This window comes from Gorilla gorilla, chromosome 11, assembly GCF_029281585.2.
Source record: "Gorilla gorilla gorilla isolate KB3781 chromosome 11, NHGRI_mGorGor1-v2.1_pri, whole genome shotgun sequence".
NCBI lineage: Eukaryota > Metazoa > Chordata > Mammalia > Primates > Hominidae > Gorilla > Gorilla gorilla.
In genome coordinates, this window is record NC_073235.2 from 62,187,325 (window position 1) to 62,212,129 (window position 24,805).

Below are 24,805 nucleotides of genomic sequence, written 5' to 3' on the forward strand. Positions count from 1 at the left end.
TGGCTGGGACTACAGGCATGCACCACCATGCCCAGCTAATTTTTGTATTTTTTGTAGACAGTATCTCACTATATTGTCCAGGCTGGTCTTGAACTCCCAGGCTCAAGTGATCTTCCTGCCTGGGCTTCCCAAAGTGCTGATTACAGGTGTGAGCCACCAAACCTGGCCTTCAGGCTCTTTCTATTGGCCAAAACATTTGGAACTGGAAGGCAAGAGAGCCCACTAATATTGTTCAACCATCCAGAATGGAGTGCAGAATGGAGAATGTTGAAGTAAATCTGGGGAGACAATAGAAGATACTGTGCACAGAAGCTCTTGGCTATGCAAAATAGCACAGCCAACTATGTAGGGGCATTGGGTGGTGATGCGGGGGCAGAGAATGCTGATTATTTCATATAACGAGAAGACAGAACAGTTCCAGGGTTGACTAATTCATCAACTCAATAATAGAATACCAGCTCAACTTCTCTGCAATTTCCTCTGTTTTCTTCTTGGCTGCAGGAGTTCCAAACACTGCATTCTCTTGCAATTATTCCAGAAGATGAAAAAAAGCACTATTTCTTCTCAAGCATCTCTGTTTTAGAGATAAACCGCCACCCCTCTCCCCCCCCCACACACACCTTTCTAGGAGTCCTCCCAGCAGACTTTCCCTTACATCACCTTTTTTTTTTCTTTTTAAATCTCTTTGTTATTTTTGGCTAACTGTATAAGAATTCGGAGTGCATTTCCCCCATGGAGCATTATTATTTATGCTCTATGTACTTGTATAGAGTTGCCATCTGTATTATACTTTCGACAAATGTATAGACTTTCCTTGGGCTGTCCAAGACACCAAGCAGCATGTCTAATGTCTAATTTTTTTTCTTTGGGAAAATACGTTCTGAACAAAACATTTCTTTAAAAGTCAGGTTTATTATAGTATAACTAACATACAGTAAGTTCACACTATTTTATTTAGAGATGGGTTCTTGCTATGCTCTCCAGGCTGGTCTCAAACTCTCAGACTGGTCTCAAACCTCCTGGGCTCAAGCAATCCTTCTACCTCAGCCTCCTGAGAAACTGGGACTACAGGCATGTGCCACCATGCTTGGCTAAAATCACACTTTTTAGCATATTGTTCTATAAGTTAAAACAAACACATAGAGTCATAACCACCACCACAACCAAAATACAGAACAATTCCATCACTCCAAAATATTCCCTTATGCCCCTTTGTAGCTGGGTTAGTTTTCTTGTTGCTGCTATAAAAAATTGCCATAAACTTGGTTCCTTAAAATAACACAAACATAGTTCCTCACGTCAGAAGCGTGAAATGAACTGTATGAGGCTAAAATCAAGGTGTTAACAGGGCTGGTTCCTTCTAGAAGCTTCAGGGAAGATATCTGATTCTTGTTCCTTTCAGCTTCCAGGGACTACCAGTATTCCCTGGTTCCTGGCTACACTACTGCAATCTGTGCTATGTCTTCTCCCCTACTAACCCTTTTTTCTCTTTAAGTATCTTTGTGATTAAATTTAGAGCTTACTCAGATAATCCAAGACAACTGCCCCATCTCAAGATTTTCAGTCATATCTACAAAGTCTTTTTTGCTTTATAAGGTAACACTTTCAGGTTCTAGAAATTCGAATGTGGATATCTCTGGGAGGCCATGATTCAGCCTACACAGTAGGCAACCCCTCTGTCCTCCAGCTGCTAGCAACCACTGCTGTTAGTCCTGTCCTATTTTTACCTTTTCCAGAATGTCATATAAATGCAATCATTACAGTAAGGAGCCTTTTGAGTCTGGCTTCCGTCACTTAGCATAATACACATGAGATTCATCCATGTTGTTCTATTTTCAGTAGTTTGTTCTTTTGTATTACTGAATAATTCCACTGCATGGATGTACCACACTTTAACCATTCAAAAGCTGACGAATATTTGTGCTGTTTAGGGTTTTTGACAAGCATGAATAAAGCTGCTATGAACACTGATGTGCAGCTTTTTGTGTGAACATAAAATTTTCATTTCTCTTGAGTAAAACCTAGGAATGAGATTGCTGAGTTGTGTAGTAAGTACACGTTTAGCTTTCTAAGAAACTGACAAACTAACCCTTGGTTACCCACTAAATAAAGAAAAAGTGGAAGAAGTAGTAATTAGTTGGACAATATTGTCTACACAATGACAGGATGAATTATCTCTTTTTCTCTTTGTAAAGGCTGGAGTGCAGTGGTGCAATCATGGTCCACTGCAGCCTCAAACTCCTGGGCTCAAGTGATCCTCCCACCTCAGTCTCCCGAGTAGCTGGGAAACAGGGATCAGACCATACACTGTAACTGTCTTTACTCATATTCCCCTTTACATTATTTGGTAATATACTCTTAAGTGTCACTAAAAGTTAAAGCATTGCTATACTTTTATTTGCACACATTCCTTATCCATTCTAACATTCTGGAAGAAATAATTTATTTTCTACAATGGCATTCTATGATACAGAATAAAGTAATTTGATTTAGTAGTAACCTTCTTATATATCATAGATCAAAAAGGTATTTTTAAAACCTTCTGTAAGAAATGCTATATTTTCATACACAGAATTTCCTGCCAAACAGGCCAAGCTGTCCTCATCATGCTTACTCACTAAAGTGGAATTTGTGGGTGGAGGTATCTTTGCATAAAAGAGTCATGGTAATGTCCAGAACTCCTTCCTTTATGCCCGTGCTATGCCTTTTTATGTATGCATATTAAACTAGACTGCTTACTGATTAGTTTTATTATATAAAGTTTTATGGATTTAATCATAGGTCTCTATGCTTTTCTTAAGAAGAACAAAACATGACAAGGTGTTTCCACCTTATGGAAAAAGCTACAAATAAAATATACAAAAATGTTGCACTGAGGTTGTAGTGTAATTTTATTAACAACTTCCAGATACCAAGTGAAGTATAAATATAATTTTCATTTAGAAAGAAGTATCTATAAATAAGGTAACATTTGGTAACTGAAGCTTAACTAAGGTAGAACACTTAAGAATTACAAATGGGATGTGCATCTTACAACATTCAGCTCTTAAAATTTTTTTTGCAATAATTTTACACTTAAAGAAAACATGTACAAACTACCTAGTGCCAAGATCTTGGTTTCTAAATATCATTCTCTAATAAAAGGAACAAAGAAACCTTGAAGAAATAGCTGATTACAGGGCTGGATGAGAGAAAATAGAAGAAAAGGCAAAAGCATCTTGTAGTACCAGAAAGCAAGGTAATGCTCAAAAAACAAAGGAATGGGGCCATGTTAAAGGGCCACAAAAGCCTACCACAGAGAACTCCCCATGGCCAATGCTGGAATAATTTGAGTGACAAAATAAATAATGGCATTATTGGCATTATTACACTATACATAATGCCATATTACACTATAATGCAAAGAATAAAATAAATAAACATAAGTCCATACTGTTATTAATACGTGATAAATAAGAGTGAAATCTTCCTTACAGGATATGTAAGAGATACAGAAACTCCTCCCCCCAGGAGAAACTTAACTGCACCCCCTGACGTCAACTCCTTCCTTTCAGAGTGGGCTGGACTTAGTGACTCCTTTCCAAAGAAAAGAACAATTGGAATTTAACAATAAAGAATAATAGAGACTGGCCCTGGTGGCCCCCACCTGTAATCCCAATGCTTTGGGAGGCTGAGGCAGGAGGATCGCTGAAGGCCAGGAGTTCAAGACCACCTTGGGAAACATAGCAAGACCCTGTCTCTACAAAAAATTTAAAAATAGTTAGCTGAGTGTAGTGGCACGTGCCTGCAGTCCCAGCTACTCAGGAGGCTGAGGCAGGAGGAGCCCTTGAACCCTGGAGTTCAAGGCTACATTGAGCTATGATAGCATCATTACATTCCAGCTTGAGCTATAGAGCTACTTTAAAAAGAGAGAGAGAGAGAGAAAATGGCAGATTACTACCTTAACTAAGATATCAAGGTTTACCTCACCAGAGAGATCATGTTGACAGCATCTACCCTCTGATATGATGTAATGAAAGGGTACTTCACCTCTGCGGTATTATTTCCAAAAAACAAATAACCCCACTCCAATCATGAGAAATACATAAGGCAAACCAAAATGGAAAAACAGCCTACAAATGTCTCACCAATACTTCTCAAACTGTCAGAGTCGTGAAAAACAACACTAAGAAACTATCACAGACCAGAGGGGATTTGAGAGATGTAGCAACTAAATGCAATGTAGTAACCTGAATTGGATCTTGAACAGAAGAGGGATATTAAAAACATAATAAGTGAAATCTGAATGAAGTCTGGAGTTTAAAAAGACATTAACCGAAAAACAGGTGAAATCCAAATAGTCTGGGGTTTAGATAACAGTAATGTGCTGATGTTGGTTTCTTAGTTTAAAAAAATATACCACAGTAGGCGTGGTGGTTCACACCTGTAATCCCAGCACTTTGGGAGGCCAAGGCGGACGGATCACAAGGTCAGGAGATCGAGACCATCCTGGCTAACATGGTGAAACCCTGTCTCTACTAAAAATACAAAAAATTAGCTGGGCATGGTGGCGGGTGCCTGTAGTCCCAGCTCCTCGGGAGGCTGAGGCAGGAGAATGGCATGAACCCGGGTGGCGGAGCTTGCAGTGAGCCGAGATTGCGCCACTGCGCTCCAGCCTGGGTGACAGAGCGAGACTCCATCTCAAAAAAAAAAAAAAAGGTACCATAGTAATTGAAAATATTAACACTAGAGGAAACTGAAACTGAGAAGGGTGTATTATATAACTCGCTGTACTATTTTTTTCTTCTTCAACTGTGAAAATAGAGTATTTGGTTTTTGTCTCCAATTCCTGGCACAAACTTTATAAAACTCTGGAAGCTTCTTGAGTAACAATGAGGTGGAGGAGAATGTTTTGCTATTCATAGCAAGCTCCTTTCAACCATACCTGAATTTATGCTACTAAGGTGAACAGCCTCAAGATAGAGGCTGGTTGCCAGGGCAACCAACCATGTGATCAGATGGTTCGAACATTCAATCCTTCCCCCAGACCTCTGAGGGAGGGAAGAAAGGGTGGAGACTGTAGTCAATCACCAATGGACAATGATTTAATCAATCACGTCTCTGTAATGGAATCTTCATGAAAACCTTAATCTAACAGGTTCAGAGAGGTTCCAGGTTGAATGCATTAACATGCCAGGAGGCAGAATGTGTCCAAAGCTCCGTGGAGACAGAAGCTCCTGTACTCAAGACCCTTCCAGACCTCACCCTATATGCCTCTTTATCTATTTGCGCATTTGTATCCTTTATAATAAACTGGTAATAGTAAAGTGTGTCCCTGAGTTCTGTAAGCTATTATAATAAATCGTTGAACATGAGGCAGAGGTTATGGGAACTCCCAATTTGTAGTCAAGTTAGTCAGAAGTACTGGAGAACTGGGATTTTGATTGGTGTCTGAAGCTGGAATTGAGGCAGTCTTGTGGGACTAAGCCCTACTTAGCCTGTGGGGTCTCATGCTAACTCTAGGTGGATAGCATCAGAATAAAATTGAATTGCACTGGTGTCCACAGTAAACTGGAGAATTCTTGGTGTGGAAAATTGACACATTTGGTATCAGAAATGTTGTGAGTACAGGACAAATTTTTTCTTTTATCTACTTTTACATATCTTAAATTATTATAAAGTAAAAGTTTATTTTCTATTTTATTATTGTTTTTTAAGGCAGAGTCTTGATCTGTCACCCAGGCTGAAAGGCAGTGTGAGATCCTAGTTCATTGCCACCTTGATCTCCCTGACTCAAGCAATCCTCCTGCCTCAGCCTTCCGAGTACCTGGGACTACAGGCATGTGCCACCACGCCCAGCTAGTTTTTTTTAATTTTTAGTAGAGATGAGGTCTTGTTATGTGGTCCAGGCTTGCCTTGAACTCCTAAGCTCAAGCAGCTTCCCAAAATGCTGGGACTACAAGCATGAGACACCAGGTCCAGCCCAGACATTTATTTTTTAAAAACTACAAGGAATTTCCATATATATGTTACTCAGATTCCCCAAACTTAACGTTTTGCCACACTTAACTTATCAGTCTCTTTCTACTCCCTTTATAAAGATATTTTTCATCATTCCCTTTTACTCCTGAATATTTCAATGTATATTTCTGTTAAAAGTACATTTATCAAAATAAGGAAGTTAGCATTAATACAATACTATCCAATACAGACCATCATATTTCACCAATTGTTTCACTAATGTACTTTATAACAAAAATATGAAAAAAGAGTAATATAAAATAAAAATTGGTTCCATTCTAACCCATGATCCAATCGAGGGTCATACATTATTTTTAATTGTCATACCTCTTTGGACTTCTTTGATCTGGAATGCATTCTTCAGTCTTTGTTTTTCATGACCTTGACATTTTTGAAAAGTACAAACCATTTATTTTGTGAAATGTCCCACAATTTGGGCTTTACTGATTGTTCTTCATGTTTATGTTCAGGTTATGCATTTTTGCAGTAATACGGCAGAAGCGATGTGCTCTTCTTTGTGAATCCTGTCGAGGTGCATGCTATTGGTCCCACTACTGTTAGTGTTAACTTTCACAACTTGGTAAAGGTGGTATATGTCATGTATGTCCATTGTATAGTTGCTATTTTTTTTCCATTTTTGATTAGTATCTTGTGGGGAGATATTTTGAGTATGTAAAAACATCCTCCTTGTAATCAACTCTTCACAAAATACCGTAAAATCCATTAATGATTTTCGCCTGAAACAATTCCTGACTAGAATTCTATTCTACATCAACTTGTTTAGCTCCATAAAAGCGCATGTATTTTTCTCACAAATAGGACTTTTTATTTGCCGCTATTATAAGTCTAAACTTTAAACAGATTCTTGGACTGGTGGTTCATATCCATCAACTCATTCAACTTTAGCACCTGTCTCATCCCCAGTGGCTTTTCCAGTACTACTACCTTCACCATGAAGCTCCATGAGTTTTCCCAATTCAAACTTGGGCTTCTTCAGCATTTTTACTTTCCTTTTTTTTTTTTTTTTTTTTTTTTTTGAGATGGAGTCTCACTCTGTCTCCCAGGCTAGAGTGCAGTGGCACGATCTCGGCTTACTGCAACCTCTGCCTCCCAGGTTCAAGTCATCCTCCTGCCTCAGCCTCCTGAGTAGCTGGGATTACAGGTGCACACCACCACGCCCGGCTTATTTTTTTTGTATTTTTAGTAGAGATGGGGTTTCACCATGTTCGCCAGGCTGGTCTCAAACTCCTGACCTCAAATTATCCGCCCACCTCAGCCCCAAAGTGCTGGGATTAGAGGCATGAGCCACTGTTCCCGGCCAGCATTTTTACTTTTCTAACAAAGAAATCATGGAGACGATAAATAGATTGGCAAGACTTTTCTATGTCTTTTCCAATGTTGTCTGAAATCAATTTATTGACCACTTCTTTCAAGTCATTTGTCTGCACCTCTTGGGTCATGATTTCCATCATCTTCTTCCAGATTTGGCAGAATTGCTGGTGCTGAGCATAAGAGGTCATCCATATCTGATTGTTGCATATTTTAGTAAAGTCAACACAGAACAGATGAAGCAAGTAACTATCAGTAGTCTTGACATCAACAGGAGCTTCAATCATTGTCTGCCATTTTTCGACCATAGAACACATTTTGTTACAAGTAAGATCCATGACATAGAAGTTGGGCAGTTTTTGCCCTGAATGTCTTCAGTAATCAGTTTGAATTTTTCTAAATGCAATTTCATCATTCTGCAAATCAGCAAGACTCACTTCAAACACATGACTCTTGAGGCCATCAGATGCAGTTTTGGTTCCTTGGATCCTGGTGACTAGCATCTTTCCAACATTTCTTATATTGAACATAGCAGGTGCTTTCACATTATATCAATCTTTCTTAGAAAATAGATCAGCCACTTTCGTCTTGGCTCCCTTCTGCCACCTTTCATAAGGCGCTCGTTCTCGCCAACTGCCGTGGTGCTGCTCATGGAGCCAAAAGGCCATGTTGGTATTTTTATTGAGATTGTCTTTCACAAGTATTTTAAAGCTTTTCTCAAATAGCTTTTACATACTTCTGGTTACATTTATTCCTAAGTATTTTATCTTCCTCATTGTTATTTAATTGGGGTTTCCCTTACCATTCTATTTTCTAACTGGTAGTTATTGATACATATATATATAAAATATTAATTTCTGAATGCCAATTTTATAGGCTACTAGTTACTGATTTATTATTTGAGTTAGTTTTACCATTGATTTTCTAGTGCAGAAGTCCGCACACTGTATCTTTTCAGTAAAAACACCAGACTGTAAATATTTCATTTTTGTGTGTCAAAAAGTTCCTATCACAACTGTTCAACTCTGCTGGTGTAGTGTAAAAGATGACAGAGGCAATACAAAACCAAGTATATATGGCTAAATTTGGCTCTCAGTTTGCTAAACCCTGCTCTAGTGTTTTCCAGATATACTATCATATCATCTGCAAATAGAGATAGTTTTATTTCTTCTATTCTGTTGTACTTCTACTGATTCCTCTTGTTTAACTGTATTGGCTAATATTCCCAGTAATATGATGAATAATAGCGTAATTACTAGATATCCTTGCCTTGCTCCTGATGGTACTAGTAAAAATGTCCTTGGTGTTTTCCATTATGATGATGACTTTAAGGTGTGTGTGTGTATATATACATATACCTATACATGAAAGGTGTGTATATATATTTATCGTGTTAAGAAAATACCCATCAATTCCTATTTTCTTGAGTGCTTGTATCAGAAGATGTTGATTTTTGTTAAAGGTCTTTGCAGCATCTACAGAGATAATTATATGATTTATCCCTATATTTATTAATATCGTATATTAATGGATTGCCTAATATTGAAACAATCTTGTGTTTTTGGAATACAGTTGACCCTTGAACAATGTGAGGGCAGGGGTGCTGACTCCCCACTCAGGTGAAAATCTGCACATAACTTTTGACTCCCCAAAAACTTAACTACTAATTGCCTACTATTGACCAGAAGCCTTACCTATAACATAGTCAATTAACACATTTTTTATGTTACATACAATACTGTATTCTTACAATAAAGTAGGCTAGAGAAAAGGTTATTAAGAAAATCATAAGGGAGAGAAAATACATTTACAGTACTGTACTGTATTTACTGATACTGTAAGTTTATGTCATCTGTTTACAAGATTGTTTACAGAATTGCCTGTCTGAAATGGAAAAAAAGGCATCTGCAGCTGCACACCTCAATCTATAGTACATCTCAAGCAATTCGACTTTTTATTGTAATGTCATGACTTCACTGCTTCTTGGTAGCAACTCCAGCATCACTAGTAGCACTTGGTATGGATCCTATAGTGTTACTCAAGGTTTACGGTATTACACTAAACAGGATAAAGAATACATGAGAATTGCAAAAGATCACTTTTTACTGTGATACAGTGCCATTTACTGAAGAGATGAACTGCTCATCTAGAGATGGTAAGTATCATAAGGCCTTTTAAGTATATACTATGAACACTTGAGCTCACCACAATAGCAATAGGAGGCAGCTGCAAAATTACTATAGCAGTACAACGTGCTACAATTAACTTTATGCAGTTATTAATACTGCATCATTCTGCTTGCTTACATTTCTCTCCACTGTGAATGATGCCATGTATGATCTATGTTTATATGTGAGTTTTGATAAACTTTAACTTTTTATATCAGATTTGTGTATATTTTATGGTAGCAAATGATAAAATAGACTAGTACCTACATATATTTCATGCATTCATGATATACCTAACTTTTTCTTAATTTTTTTTTTCTTTTTGACATGGAGTCTCACTCTGTTGCCCAGGCTAGAGTGCAGTGGCACAATCTCAGCTCACTGTAACCTCCGACTCCCAGGTTCAAGCGATTCTCCTGCCTCAGCCTCCCGAGTAGCCGGGAGTACAGGCATGCACAGTACCATGGCCAGCTAATTTTTTGTATTTTTAGTAGAGACGGGGTTTCACCATGTTGGCCAGGCTGGTCTTGACCTCCTGACCTCAGGTGATCTGTCCACCTCGGCCTCCCAAAGCGCTGGGATTACAGGCATGAGCCACCGTGCCCGGCTTCTTAATTTTTTTCAATATTTCTAGGCTATGTGGTTCATCTGCAAGTTTTTTCAAACTGTCACAAATCTTCAGAAAATATTCCAATATATTTATTGAAACAAGTCTGCAGAATCTGGGCATGGTGGCACACGCCTGTAATCGCAGTTACTCAGGAGGCTGAGGCTGGAGGATCACTTGAGGCCAGGAGTTCAAGATCAGTCTGGGCAACATAGTGAGGCCTGTCTCTTTTAAATAAAAAATTAAAAACTAAAAAAAATCTACAAATAAATGGACCTGTGCAGTTCAAACTTGTTTTGCTCAAGGGTCAACTGTAAATCCCATATGGTCATAATATGTTATTTTATTTTAGAGACAGAGTTTCATTCTGTCACCAAGGCTGTAGCACAACGGTACCACAGCTCAGTAGTACTATCGAGTACAATAGCTCACAGCCTTGAACTCCTTGGCTCAAGCCATCCTCCTTTCTCAGCTTCCCAAGTAGCTAGGACTACAGGTACGTGCCACCATGCCAGTTAATTTTCAAATTTTTTTGTAGACATAGGGTCTCACTGGTCTTGAACTCCTGGCTTCAAGTGATCCTCCTGTGTTGACCTCCAAAAGCACTGGGTTTATAGGTGCAAGCCACCATGCCCAGCTTATTTTCCTAATATATGACATTGGAATTTGTTTGCTAATATTTTATTTAGTACTTGGTATCAATATATACAATTGATATTGGTTTGTAATTTTTTTTCTTTTTTGTGCTGTCTTTAGGAATTGGTATTATCCACGTTCAATGCTCAGCACCAGTTTACAGAGCATTGAGAATATCTTTGAGTGTTTCACAGATTATCTCTATAAAACCATCTGGGACTGGTGCTTTTTTATGAGGTGGATCCTTGATATTCTTTTCTATTTCTTCTACAGAAATTAAACTTTCTCAAATGTGGCCAATTTTGATGAAATATATTTGCCTTAAAAATAAACTTTTTTTTTTTTTTGAGACAGGGTCTCACTCTGCCTCCCAGGCTAAGCGCAATGGTGAGATCATGGCTCACTGCAGTCTCCACCTCCAAGGCTCAAGCGATCCTCCCATCTGAGTCTCCCAAGTAGCTGGGACCATAGGCATGTGCCACCATACCTGGCTAAGTTTTTATTTTTTGTAGAGTCAGGGTCTCACTATGTTGTCCAGGCTGGTCTCAAACTTCTAGATTCAAGTGATCCTCACACCTCGACCTCTCAAAGTGTGAGTCATTGCACCTGACCATCTTTTTTTTTTAAGAGATGGGGTCTCATTATGTTGCCCAGGCTGGAGTACCGTGACTATTCACAGATGCAGCCTTAAACTCCTGGTCTCAAGGAATCCTCCTTCCTCAGCCTCTTGAGTAACTGGGACTGACAGGCGTGTACTACTGTGCCCGGCTGAAAATTACTTTTTTCATTTAAGTTTTCAAACTTACTTGGAAAGAAAAGTAGGTTCTTATATTTTTCAAAATTGAGGTATAATTTACATATCATAAAATTCACCCCTAGGTTTTCAAGTGTTGTGTCTCCCTCCCCAACTAAATTCACGTGTGGAAGTCCTAACACCTCTAGTACCTTAGAATGTGATTGAATTTGGAGATGGGACCTTTAAAGAGACAAGTAAGGTAAAATGTCATATATGTGGGCCCTAATTCAATATGACTGGTGCCCTTATAAGAGGAGGTTAGGACACAGACAACACACAGACCAAGGGGTGACCATGTGAGGCCACAGGGAAGTTAGCCATCTACAAGCCAAAAAAGAGGCCTGAGAATGAAAACAACCCTTGAGACATTTTGACTGTGGACTTCTAGACTCCACACGGTGAGAAAATACATTTCTGTTGCTCCAGCCACCAGCCTGTAGTATTATTTGTTATGACAGTCCTAACAAACAAATACATAAAATATATAATCCAGTGGCTTTTAGTATATTCACAAGTTCATAAAACACCACTATCTAGTTGCAGAACATTTTCATCACCTCAAAAAGAAACCCTATATACTCATTAGCAGTCACTCCTACCTCTTGCTTTTCCCAGTACCTGGGAACCACTTATCTGTTTTGTATCTCTATGGATTTGCCTATTCTGGACAGTGATATAAATGGAATAATACAATGTGACCTTTTATGTTTGGTTTCCATCTCTAATGATAATGTTTTCAAGGTTCATCCATGTTGCAGCATGCAGCAGAACTTCATTCTTTTTAAGGCTAAATAATATTCCACTGGATGGATATACCACATTTTGTTTATCCATTCATCCATTGTTGCACATTTCAGTTGTTTCCACATTTTGACTACTATGACATGAACATTTGTGTATAGGGTTTTGTGTGACATGTGTTTTCAGTGCTCCTGAGTATATACTTAGTAACGATATTGCTGAGTCATATGGTAACTATAATTAAACTTTTGAGGACTGCTAAACTGCTTTCCCAAACAGCTGTACCATTTTACATTCCTAACGGCAATATATGAAGGTACCAACTTTCTACATCCTCATCAACATTTTTTACTGTCTAGGTTTTTTATTGTAGCCATACTAGTGTGTGTGAATAAATACTTCCCTTGTGGTTTTGATTTACATTTCCCTAATGACTGCTGAGGCTGAGCATATATTTATTGTCTATTTTTTATGCATTTATTGACTACTTTTATATCTTCTTTAGAAAAATATCTATTTAAATCCTTTGCCAATTTTACAATAATGATTGTAAGCTATTTTACGATTAGATTATTTGTGTTTTTATTGTTGAGTTTTAAGAGGTTCTTTATTCTGGATACAGGTGCCTTGTCATATATAGGATTTACAACCTTTTTCTCACATTCTATGTGTTGTCTTTTCGCTTGCTTAGTGGTATCCTTTGAAGCAAAAGGTTTTTGTTTGTTTTACTTTATGAGGTCCAATTTATCTAGTTTTCTTTGGTTGCTTATACTTGAAGGTGTCATATCTAAAAAAAAAACCACTAGTAAGTCTGAGGTCAAGAATACTTACATGTAATATTCACATTACAATTTTTTCTACAAGTTGTATAGTTTTAGTACTTAAAGTTAGATCTTTAATCCATTTTTAAATGAATTTTTGTGCATGGTGTGAGGTAGGGGTCCAACTTCATTCTCTGCATGTCGATTTCCATTTATCCCAGCATCATTTGTTAGAGAGGTTTTTCTTCCCCCATTGAATTATCTTGGCATTCTTGAAGAAAATGAATTGACCATAAATATAAGGGTCTAGTTATAAAGTCTCAGTTCTATTCCACTGATCTATATATCTTTTTTTTTTTTTTTTTTTTTTTTTTTTGAGATGCAGTCTCACTCTGTCGCCCAGGCTGGAGTGTAGTGGCGTGATCTTGGCTCATTGCAACCTCTGCCTCCTGGGTTCAAGTGATTCTCCTGCCACAGCCTCCTGAGTAGCTAGGAATACAGACACGCATGCCACCATGCCTGGCTGAGTCCTTTTGTTTGTTTTAGTAGAGACAGGGTTTCATCATGCTGGTCAGACTAGTCTTGAACTCTTGACCTCAAGCAATCCCAGCCTTAGCCTCCCAAAGTGCTGGGATGACAAGTGTGAGCCACCACACCTAGTCTATTATCTATCTTTATGCCTGTGTTTCTTAGGAGGGGGTTATAGGTATTTTCATCAAATGAACCTCATTGCCTATTTTTTATTTTACCTTCATTTTCTATTTTCTTTCAAAATTGTTTATATATAGTTAAAGGTCCTGTCACTTCTTCTTTTCTGTGAACAGGACTGGCTGTTTGAAATAGTTTACAAGATTCCCAGTTCAAAAATGACTTCTGCTTTTAGTAAAGTATGGTTTCTTTATTAGTTGGATTTGGGGGCAAGGCAGTGTGAGATTTGTACTCCGATTAAAAAAATATTTTTCTGTCTTGCAGGATCCTAAATTTTTCCCTTCTATATTTTTCTTAACTGTTTAGTTTTCAGAGGGCATTTATCCCTTCCTTTTTTACCCTCTTCTCCCCTAATGAGTGCCTTTCCAAAACTGCCTTTTTGAGTCCCATATACACTTGTAAGTCCCTTCCCTGTAGTCTCCTCTGATCTATCAGTATTTCTTAGGAGGAAATTCTTCTGGAAATGTCTTTAGACCAGTATCTTAAGCCTGTCACTAGCTTCTTTCTTCTCCTGTGCAGTTTTTCCCAGATCACCCTTGCTTTCCACCACAGCTTGCACAAAGGCATGAATAATGGCTGGCTAGGATTTAGTATGTATTTTTCTACTTACAGATAATTTGAAGTTGGAACATTCTCTGCATTCTAACACTAACATATGGTTATGTGCAGTGTTTTTTTGTTTTGTTTTGAGATGGAGTCTTGCTCTGTCACCCAGGCTGGAGTGCAGTGGCGCCATCTTGGCTCACTGCAACCTCCGCCTCCCGGGTTCAAGTGACTCTCCATGCCTCAGCCTCCCAAGTAGCTGCGACTACAGGCGCGTGCCACCACACTCGGCTAATTGTTGTATTTTTGTAGAGACAGGATTTCACCATATTGGTCATGCTGGTCTTGAACTCCTGACTTCAGGTGATCCACTCGCCTCGGCCTCCCAAAGTGCTGGGATTACAGGTGTGAGTCACTGTGCCCAGCCTGGTTATGTGTAGTCTTATTTCTTCATCTTTATTGGTTTTCAGAGGATGTGTGAGGATTTTCAGAGTAATGCATTTGCCACTACTTTAGCTCCCCTATCTTTTAACAGTTTTGTAAATATTTTGCCTGCTTGTTTTTTTTGGATAAAGAATTGTCAGGTTTTTAATGGTCTGGGATATGTCTATTCTAGCATTACAATGGTAATACTGCTTAAGGATAATATTGAAATTGGCTAATCTTAATTGACTCATTGCTAAGATAAATTCTTCCAAAAGATACTATACTCCTACCATAACAAACAATTCACAAATAATGTGATATCTAATCAGAAATTACAATAGAAAAAACACTGTTCACTAAAATCCAAAATAATGTAAAAGTCTTTTATGCAAAAGGAGCTACTTGCTTTTGTTTAGGGGCTCTCTCCATTAGGACAATCATTTTTATATTTAAACAGTCAAGTTCAATAAATAAGTAGTTTATCACTCTGGCTATATGAAAGAGTATTTGAATCACAGTCTACACCAATTTTGGCTTTTTTTGCACTTTGCTTACCAGAAGAGAATCTATGTAACTTAATGATCATGATATTAAAAACAAAATATTGATTGAAATTACTATCTTCTTAAACATAAATATCTTATATAAATATGTTTATACTTAGAGGATTTTACCTTGGAATCCTCATTTTAATAAAGACATTTCTTTAAACTGCCATGACAATATTTTTATTGTCAAGTTTATTCTTGGAGGTACAATAGTATTTCTTAGCATTACACTGATTTTATTTTATATGTGGGTTAGAGTTGAGTAACGGAAATTTGGAACTACTCAGGTTCCATCAGTTAAATACTGTGTGGTCTTAGGTAAGTAACTATGCCTCCCTCAGCTTTTGTTTTTTCATATGAAATCTGGAATTAATTTAACAATACCTATTATAAGAGAGATTTTGAAAGGTTTAGTGTTTGTAAAATACTTTGAATATCAGAAAGAAAAGACTCCATTGCAAATTACTAACAATTATAAATTTGCCCAGTACATATTAGTATGCTAATCACCAATGCTAGAAGTTTCATTGCAGTACCTGATGAGTTTAAGAGTTTTCCACAAATCTACTCTCTCTACTTAGTATAAAAATATTTTACTACGATAGTGGCTCATGCCTGTAATCCCAACACTTTGGGATGCTGAGGTGGGAGGATTGCTTGAGTCCATTGAGTTTGAGACCAGCAGGGCAATATAGCAATACCCCATCTCTACAAAAAATAAAAAATTAGCTGGGCATGGTAGCGTGCACCTATGGTCCCAGCTACTCAGATGACTTGAGCCCAGGAGTTTGAGGCTGCAGTGAGCTGTGACTGCACCACTGCACTCCAGCCAAGGCAACAGAGCAAGACCGTGTCCCCCCACCCCCCACAAAAAAAAAAAAAAAAAAACAAAGAAAAAGAGAATGTTTAGCCCTTTCTAGTAAGTACTATATATTATATAGTATTGAAAACTGCCTACTTTTTCTCCTCAATATAAAAATATTTTAATAGGGACTATTGCTACTTCATATATTAAGAATGTTTAGCCCTTCTCATCACATTTTAATAAAATAGTGAGCTGACTTTAATAATCCCCTAAATCAATGCTTTCTTTCTCAATACTTCTTAGGAGTTAAAAATCTGACTATTCATTTTATAATTTTATCCAAAGCAATAATAATTTTAAAATTTCTAATAGTTATAAATATTTCTTACATAATTGAATAGTAACTTGAACTGAAGATTTTCTTTAGCAAGAAGACAATATTTACTCTGTCTAAAACATATTAGTACATATGCACTGCTACCAGATAATTACTACTTAACTTCTTTAAGCAATTTAAAACACAAAAAACCACAGCAACGTGTCTGCTCATTACTTCAACATTTATTGAGTGCCTATAGCTTGCAAGGATTGTCTTCTGGTAATCCTGGATACCAGAAGTAGCATGTGGTAACAGAGCAAGGAATATAGGGTGGTAGCAGACATACCCAGTATCCTCAGTGGGGCTGATAACATACAATCTCCCTTCTAAAATTGTGATACACTTTCCCTGGAAGTTTTTGGATTGTATAGAAAATCAATATTTAGGTTGCTCCAAGCACATCAACACTATTATTAAAAAGCTCCAGGATCAGGCACAGTGGCTCAAGCTTATAATCCCAACATTTAGGGAGGCCAAGAAGAGAGGATTGCTTTAGGCCAGGAGTTTGAGACAAGCCTGGGCAACACAGTGAGACCCCACCTTTTTTAAAAAAATGAGCTGTGTGGTGGTGCAGGCCTGTAGTCCTAGGTACTTGGGAAGCTGAGTCAGGAGGATCACTTGAGCCCAGGAGTTTGAGGTTGCAGTGAACTCTGATCACACCACTGCACTCCAGCCTAGGTGACAGAGCAAGACCCTGTCTCTTAGAGGACAAAAAAAAAGAGCTGGGGTTAGAAACAAACTGATTTTTCAAAGTTTATTCTTCATAGAGCTTACAATAAATCAGTGGAAAAATGCTGTTCAATATTTTGCCTCAGCACTTTGATTAATCAGTCACTCCTAATGTTGCTTCTTACTTCTTTCTACCCATCTGAATCCTACCCTTTTCTGGGCCCAGTTGTAAAGCCACATCCACAAAACCTACAATATATTTTATTCACTCTTAATTACAATGAATTTTATCAACTCACAACTCCTAGAACTTTATCTATGCTGCTTATCTGCCATGCTCTGGAGTCTGGGAACTCCAACATCAAGATGCCAGCTGGACTGGTGTCTGGTGAGAGCTACTCTCTGCTTTCAAGATGGCACTTTGTTGCTGCTTCCTCTAGAGAGGAGGAATGTTGTCTCTTAACATGACAGAAAAGAAGACAGTGAACCCACTCCCCTCAAGCCCTTTTTCAAGGGCCCTAATCCCATCCATGAAGGCTCTGCCCTTATGACTTAATCACCTCACAAGTGCTCCGGCTCTTAACTATCACACTGGTAGTATTATAATACTATTTATGAATTTTGGAGGACATTCAGACCATAGAACTTCACTAATAGCAGACTTAGAATTTAATAGCAGACTTAGAATTTACAAAACAATTACAGTTGTCCCTTATTATAGGGGGGAATTAGTTCCACAACCTCCAGCGGATATCAAAATCTATGAATGCTCAAGTGCCCTATATAAAAAGGTGTACTATTTGCATATGATCTACATAATCCTCCTGTATACTTTAAATCATCTCTAGGTTACTTATAATATCTAAAACAATGTAAATGCTATGTAAAAGTTGTTATACTGTTTCTTAATTTGTATTATATTTTATAATTGTATTCTTTTGTTTGTTTGTTTGTTTTTGAGACAGAGTTTTGTCCCTATCGCCCAGGCAGGAGTGCAGTGGTGCGATCTCGGCTCACTGCAACCTCTGCCTCCCGGGTTCCAGTGATTCTTCTGCCTCAGCCTCTCGAGTAGCTGGGACTACAGGTGTGCGCCACCACGCCTGGCTAATTTTTGTATTTTTTTGTAGAGGCAGGGTTTCACCATATTGGCCAGGCTGGTCTCGAACTCCTGACCTCGTGATCTGCCCGGCTCAGCCTCCCAAAGTGTTGGGATTACAGGTGTGAGCCACCTCGTCCTGCCCTGTATTGTTGTTTCTCATTGTTTTTTTTCCTTGAATATTTTTTGATATGTGGTTGGTTGAATCCAAAGATGTGGGACATGCAGATGAATTCTATCTAACGTAAGTTCCATTTAGCAGAATTTTTTACACTAATGGGTAAGACAAATAATTTCTCAATTTCATAAAGTGATGTCTAATTTTTATTAGAGAAAGATGTTCAAATAAAATTTATATTAAATTCCTAGTTGTTACACAGATTAAATATGTGATTTAATCATGCTTAACATTAGAGCAAATTTAATTGGCAAACACATTTTTCATTAAAGAAAAATATTACAAAACTTCGTTTTACTGTACTAAATAGAAGAATGCTTGGTCTCTCATAAAAACTACAGAATAAAATTTATTTCTAATCAATGGAAATAAAAAAGTTTTAATATATTCTATAAATGAAACCTCAATGTCTCTAGTGTCTGAGTCACAAACCACCAAGCTAAAAGACACATTTATTGTAAAATACAATCTATACATACAATTTCAAGTGAGAATTTTAAAACGAAGTTAATTTAGTTATAGACACAAACAGAATCTGTTTTTTATTTTTCTTCTCATTAATTTCTGTAAATAATAATGAAGGCTACTCTAATGTATTTCTTGATTTTTAATAGGAGTATATAGTCTCATTCTTAAGCATTGAGGATCTGTATCATTCCTTTTTTTTAAATACAGGTAACTTACTCATCTGTATGGATTGATGGATGCTAAATTCAAACTTCAAAAAAATTAAGGGAAAAGAGGGAAATGTTCTGTTACAACTAATTAAAAATGTACAATGTATTTTTTAATAGTTGTATCTGTAGTTTTAAAATTTGACTTCATATTTTATTCTTCTTAAATTATATATGTATATATAATATATATTTTTATAATACATATTTTATATTGTATTATATTATACTTTTATAATACAATATAGTTTATAATATATTACATATTATATATATATTTTGAAACAGAGTCTTGCTCTGTCACCCAGGATGGAGTGCAGTGGCATGATCTTGGCTCACTGCAACCTCCACCTCCCAGGTTCCAGTGATTCTCCTGCCTTAGCCTCCTGAGCAGGTAGGACTACAGGCGCACATCACCACACCCAGCTAATTTTTGTATTTTTAGTAGAGAAAGGGTTTCACCATGTTGGCTAGGCTGGTCTCGAACTCCTGACCTCAGGTGATTGGCCGTCTCAGCCTCCCAAAGTGCTGGGATTATAGACATGAACCACTGCGCCGGGCCATTCTTAAATATATTTTATATCCACACCTACCTTAATTTTTGTAGATTTTTTTCACTACATATCTGTGCCAATTTTGTTCTGACAAAGTTTAAATTCTACATTTGGTTCTGCTAACAAAAACCAAAAATCTTCTAAGCAAGATGTAAAAGCTTCTATTCAATGTCTAAGAATTGTTTTTCTCCCATTTTGGTCGATTAAAAAGCAAAGTGTTATATTTTTAATTATTTCTATACATTTTTTCTTTTAATCAGAATTAATGCTAATCATGTCTATGTAGCTTTCTTCTAAGCACAGACAAGAGTAAACACTAGCAGTTTTTATTTCTGGATATTATCAAGAATTATTAAAATTTAACTTAAAAACTCTTTGCCCAGACTTTGTAAAGACAAATTTTCATCTGCCCAATTAATTTTTAACGCTACTATTTAATTAATGACTCATTCTTAATACATCCCATTAAAGTCTTGACATACAACTTTACAAAAAAATTTTTATTTTAGTAGTCCTCTAATTTGTATTATTATCAGTAATAACAAAATAGATGGATCTGGAAAGCATTTGGTTATTAACACAAGAAAGTGAAGACTAATGCAAAACAGTCATATCATTATGTTTATAAAACTGTTAAAGGGCTTACAAGGAAATCAAATATTCATTAAAATTGTTTTTCACATTTTCATTCCTATCTTAGGACCCCCAGTACGCAAAAACATGTTTAAAACTTTCTTTTGGCCAGGCGCAGTGGCTCACACCTGTAATCCCAGCACTTTGGGAGGCCGAGGCGGGCGGATCATGAGGTCAGGAGATCGAGACCATCCTGGCTAACACAGTGAAACCCAGTCTCTACTAAAAATACAAAAAATTAGCTGGGCGTGGTGACAGGCACCTGTAGTCCCAGCTACTCGGGAGGGAGGCTGAGGCAGGAGAATGCCATGAACCCGGGAGGTGGAGCTTGCAGTGAGCCGAGATTGCACCACTGCATTCCAGCCTGGGCTACAGAGCAAGAGTCCGTCTCAAAACAAACAAACAAAAACAAACAAAACAAAAACTTTCTTTCTTTTTTTGAGATGGAGTCTCGCTCTGTTGCCCAGGCTGGAGTGCAGTGGTGCAATCTCTACTTACTACAACCTCTGCCTCCTGGATTCAAGCAATTCTCCCTGCCCCAGCTTTCCAAGTAGCTTGGATTATAGGCTCCTGCCACCACACCCAGTTAATTTTTGTTATTTTTTTTTTTACTAGAGATAGGATTTCACCATGTTGGCCAGGCTGGTCTTGAACTCCTGACCTCAGGTAATCTGCCCACCTCAGCCTCCCAACATGCTGGGATTATAGGCGTGAGCGACTGCGCCCAGCCAAGGCTTTCCATTTAAGTAACTATTTGTGATAAACATAAGCTTAAAAAATACCTTAATAAATGGACTTTAAAACAATGAAATAATCACTTCTACCCCGCCCCCAAAAAAAAGCTTTCCCACAAATGTAGTCAAAATTAATCCTATGCAAACAAACAAAAAAAGCGCTGAGTTAAATATCCTTTAAAAACTGAATTAAAATTCAATTTTGGGCCAGGCATGGTGGCCTGCGCCTGTAATCCCAGCACTTTGTAAGGCTGAGGTGGGCAGATTGCTTGAGCCCAGGAGGTCAAGACCAGCCTTGGCAACATAGTGAAACCCTGTCACTATAGAAAATACAAAAGTCAGCCAGTAATCCCAGCTACTTGGAAGGCTGAGGTGATAGGATCTCTTAAGCCCAGGAGGTCAAGGCTAGAATGAGCAGTGATCGTGCCACTGTACTCCAGCCTGGGCAACAGAACAAGACCCTGTCTCAAAAAAAAAAAAAAAAAAATTTTTTTTGAAAAGTACAGAGGTCTCAGCTTCAAAGATAACAATATTCAAACTACAACAATCAACCACTTCCACCAACATGCTTATGTGCCATGCTAAAGTTAAGACTTACATAAATATAAGATAAATATTTTAAGTGTGTTACCATTCCTATACCATTTTATGATGATGTAATAGAAAAATATGAAGGATTTCTTCTATACTGTCCTTGGTATAAATGGCATGCTTGCTGTCAAGAGCACTGAAGCTCCATGGTAAGAAACTTAGAATGGACTCTGGGATAAAAAATAGGGTTATTTGAGAAACTAGTTAAGCAGTACATATGTTATATGTATATAGCTTTTAAAGTATTATTATGATATACAAAAGTACAGATGAGGTGTTTTTAAATAACTGGAGTATATGTATTCAATGGCTTTATCCAACTGCTAAGAAAGTGAAACAGGAATAGTGGAAAAAATAAGTTAACATCATTCCCAGGCATGTTGGTAGTATAACATGCGCTGTATAATGCAAAATCAGTTAGGTATATTGGGTGATTCTGGAGGACACAGAGTCACCATTTCCTTCCTTCCTCCCTCCCTCCCTCCCTTTCTTTTTTTTTTTTTTTTTTTTTTGAGACGGAGTTTCGCTCTTCTTGCCCAGGCTGGAGTGCAATGGTGCGATCTCGGCTCACTGCGACCTCCACCTCCCGGGTTCAAGTGATTCTCCTGCCTCAGCCTCCTGAGTAGCTGAGATTACAGGTGTGCACGACCATGCCCATCTAATTTTTGTATTTTTAGTAGAGATGGGTTTCACTATGTTGGCCAGACTGGTCTCAAACTCCTGAATTCAGGTGGTCCACCCGCCTCGGCTTCCCAAAGTGTTAGGATTACAGGCGTGAGCCACCGCATTTGGGTTTTTTTTGTTTTTGAGTTCTCGCCATTCTCCTGCCTCAGCCTCCCAAGTAGCTGGGACTACAGGTGCCCACCACCACGCCCGGCTAATTTTTTGTATTTTTAATAGAGATGAGGTTTCACCGTGTTAGCCAGGATGGTCTTGATCTCCTGACCTCGTGATCCGCCCAGTTCGGCCTCCCAAAGTGATGGGATTACGAGCCACCACGCCCAGCCTCGTCCGGCCTTTTTCGGTTTTTTTTTTTTTTTTTTTGGAGACAGGGTCTTGCTCTGTTGCCCAGGATGCCAGGCTGGAGTGCAGTGGCGCAATCTCAGCTCACAGAAACCTCTGCCTCCTCAGCTCAAGCAATTCTCCTGCCTAAGCCCCCTAAGTAGGTTTGACTACAGGTGTGTGCCATAACATCTGGCTAATTTTTGTATTTTTTTGTAGAGATGGGGTCTCACTATGTTGCCCAGGCTGGTCTCAAACTCCTAGGTTCAAGTAGTCTGCCCACCTCAGCCTCTCAAAGTGCTGGGATTACAGGTGTGAGCCACCACGCCCAGTCTAGTTACCACTTCTTGTAACTGAACAAGTAGGTGACAGAAAAACATAACAGTAATAATAAATGAGAAAGATTCAAACGATAGGTAAGCAATATTTCGTTTTCTGAATAGTTTAACATTTATAGTTCTGAATAGTTTAGTTTTCAGAATAGAAAACCCAGAAATATATTTAGCATAAATTTAAAAATTCAATATATAACAAAGGTGGTCTTTCTAATTACAGAATTAGTCTTTCTAATTACAGAATTGGTCTTTCTAATTACAGAATTAGAATGCTACTGGCACACCTGGCTATCTATTGAGAAGACAAAAAAATTAGATCCTATTATCTTATTCCATATACAAAAATGATAAATTTTTTAAGATGTAAGAGATCAATTGAGAATAATTAAGCACAATCTGGAAAATGTAGGATACTGCCTGATAATATCAAAGGATAAGTAAGATTTTTTAAGCTAAACTGGAAACCTAGAACTTATTAAAGAAATCATTGACACATTTTACTATCTAAACCTATCTATGGCAAAAAATACTACATGTAAAATCAATAGAAATGAAAAAAACACTGTGAAAGCAGCAGAGTGATAATATCTATTACAAACCAAAAGCAAAGGCTAAACAACTAAACATCAATAGGGATTTAGAGAAAAGCTACTATAGAATGAAAAAAGTTAGATGAAGATGCATGCTTAAATTTGATTTCATTTTATAAATTAAATGGTTAAAACAACTCCATCAATACCAGTATTTCTGTAAACATACATCACACACACACACACACACACACAAACACACACACTCTTTTATGATTGTGTGACCATGCAGAAAGTAAGGTGGGAGGATACACAGTAGTCAGTCAACATGAGCTGCAAAGGATGTTTGTGGAGTAGTAGACAGAGGCAGAAGAGCCAAATTAAGAAGGAAAAGAAAAAGGCAAGGAAAAGGCGAAAAACGGAAAAGAGAAGGACTATACTAAAATAGTAGGTATGATACAATCACACACAGCTTTTTACAAAATTGTACACAAATGTGGACATGAAAAAAAATTTAAGATAAAACAGGATGCTGCCTAACTTGGCAGAAGGAATGCTCAAGGAATTTATATCTTTTCCCCTTCTGCTTCCAATCTCAAAAAAAATGTAGTCTGAAATGGTCATGGAGGCCAAGCATGGTCCTCGATTATTATAATTCTGAAGTTCGTGTGTGCCTCCGTGTGTGTGTGTGTGTGTGTGTGTGTGTGTGCACGCACACGCGCACATGTGCACACTTGGCTGAACTCTATTACAGGAACAATTATTGTTAGTTCAATTTGGTTTTATGGTTTACTCCAGAGGTCAGCAAGCTTCCTGTACTAAATATTTTAGGATTTCTAAGTCATACCATCTCTGTCACAACTACTAAACTGTTGTCATTGTAGGGTGAAAGCAGTTAAACTGTGACGGTTATTTTTATACGACAGCTTGGCAAGGCTAGAGTACCCAGTTACTTAAGTAGCACTAATCTGGGCTGCAGTGAAGGTATTTTGTAGAAGTGGTTAATATCTACAATCTGTTGGCTTTAAAGAGATTACTCTTGATAATGTTGATGGGCCTCATCCTGTCAGCCTCAAGAGCAAAAACTGAAGTTTCCTAGAAAAGAAATTCTGCCTTAAGAATGCAGCATCAACTCTGGTCTTAGTTTCCAGCCCTACAAATTTCAAACTTATCAGCTTCCACAATTACGTGAGCTAATTCCTTAAAATAAATATTCACAGACAGATAATGTATTGTATACTACTGGTTCTGTTTCTCTGGAGAACCCTAATATATAATGCACAACAACAGACAATTCACAATCTAAATCACATATTTAAATTAAATACATAATTAAATCTAAATTATGTAAAATAACAGGTA

General features: G+C 37.7%; 1 protein-coding gene and 1 pseudogene across 7 annotated transcripts in view; both read right to left on the reverse strand.

Moving 5' to 3' along the window:
- BAZ2B (bromodomain adjacent to zinc finger domain 2B) overlaps window positions 1-24,805 on the reverse strand; it is a 403,884-nt gene that overhangs the window by 373,820 nt on the left and 5,259 nt on the right. The window lies entirely within an intron of this gene.
- On the reverse strand, window positions 7,013-7,981 carry LOC101132864 (small ribosomal subunit protein eS1-like; annotated as a pseudogene).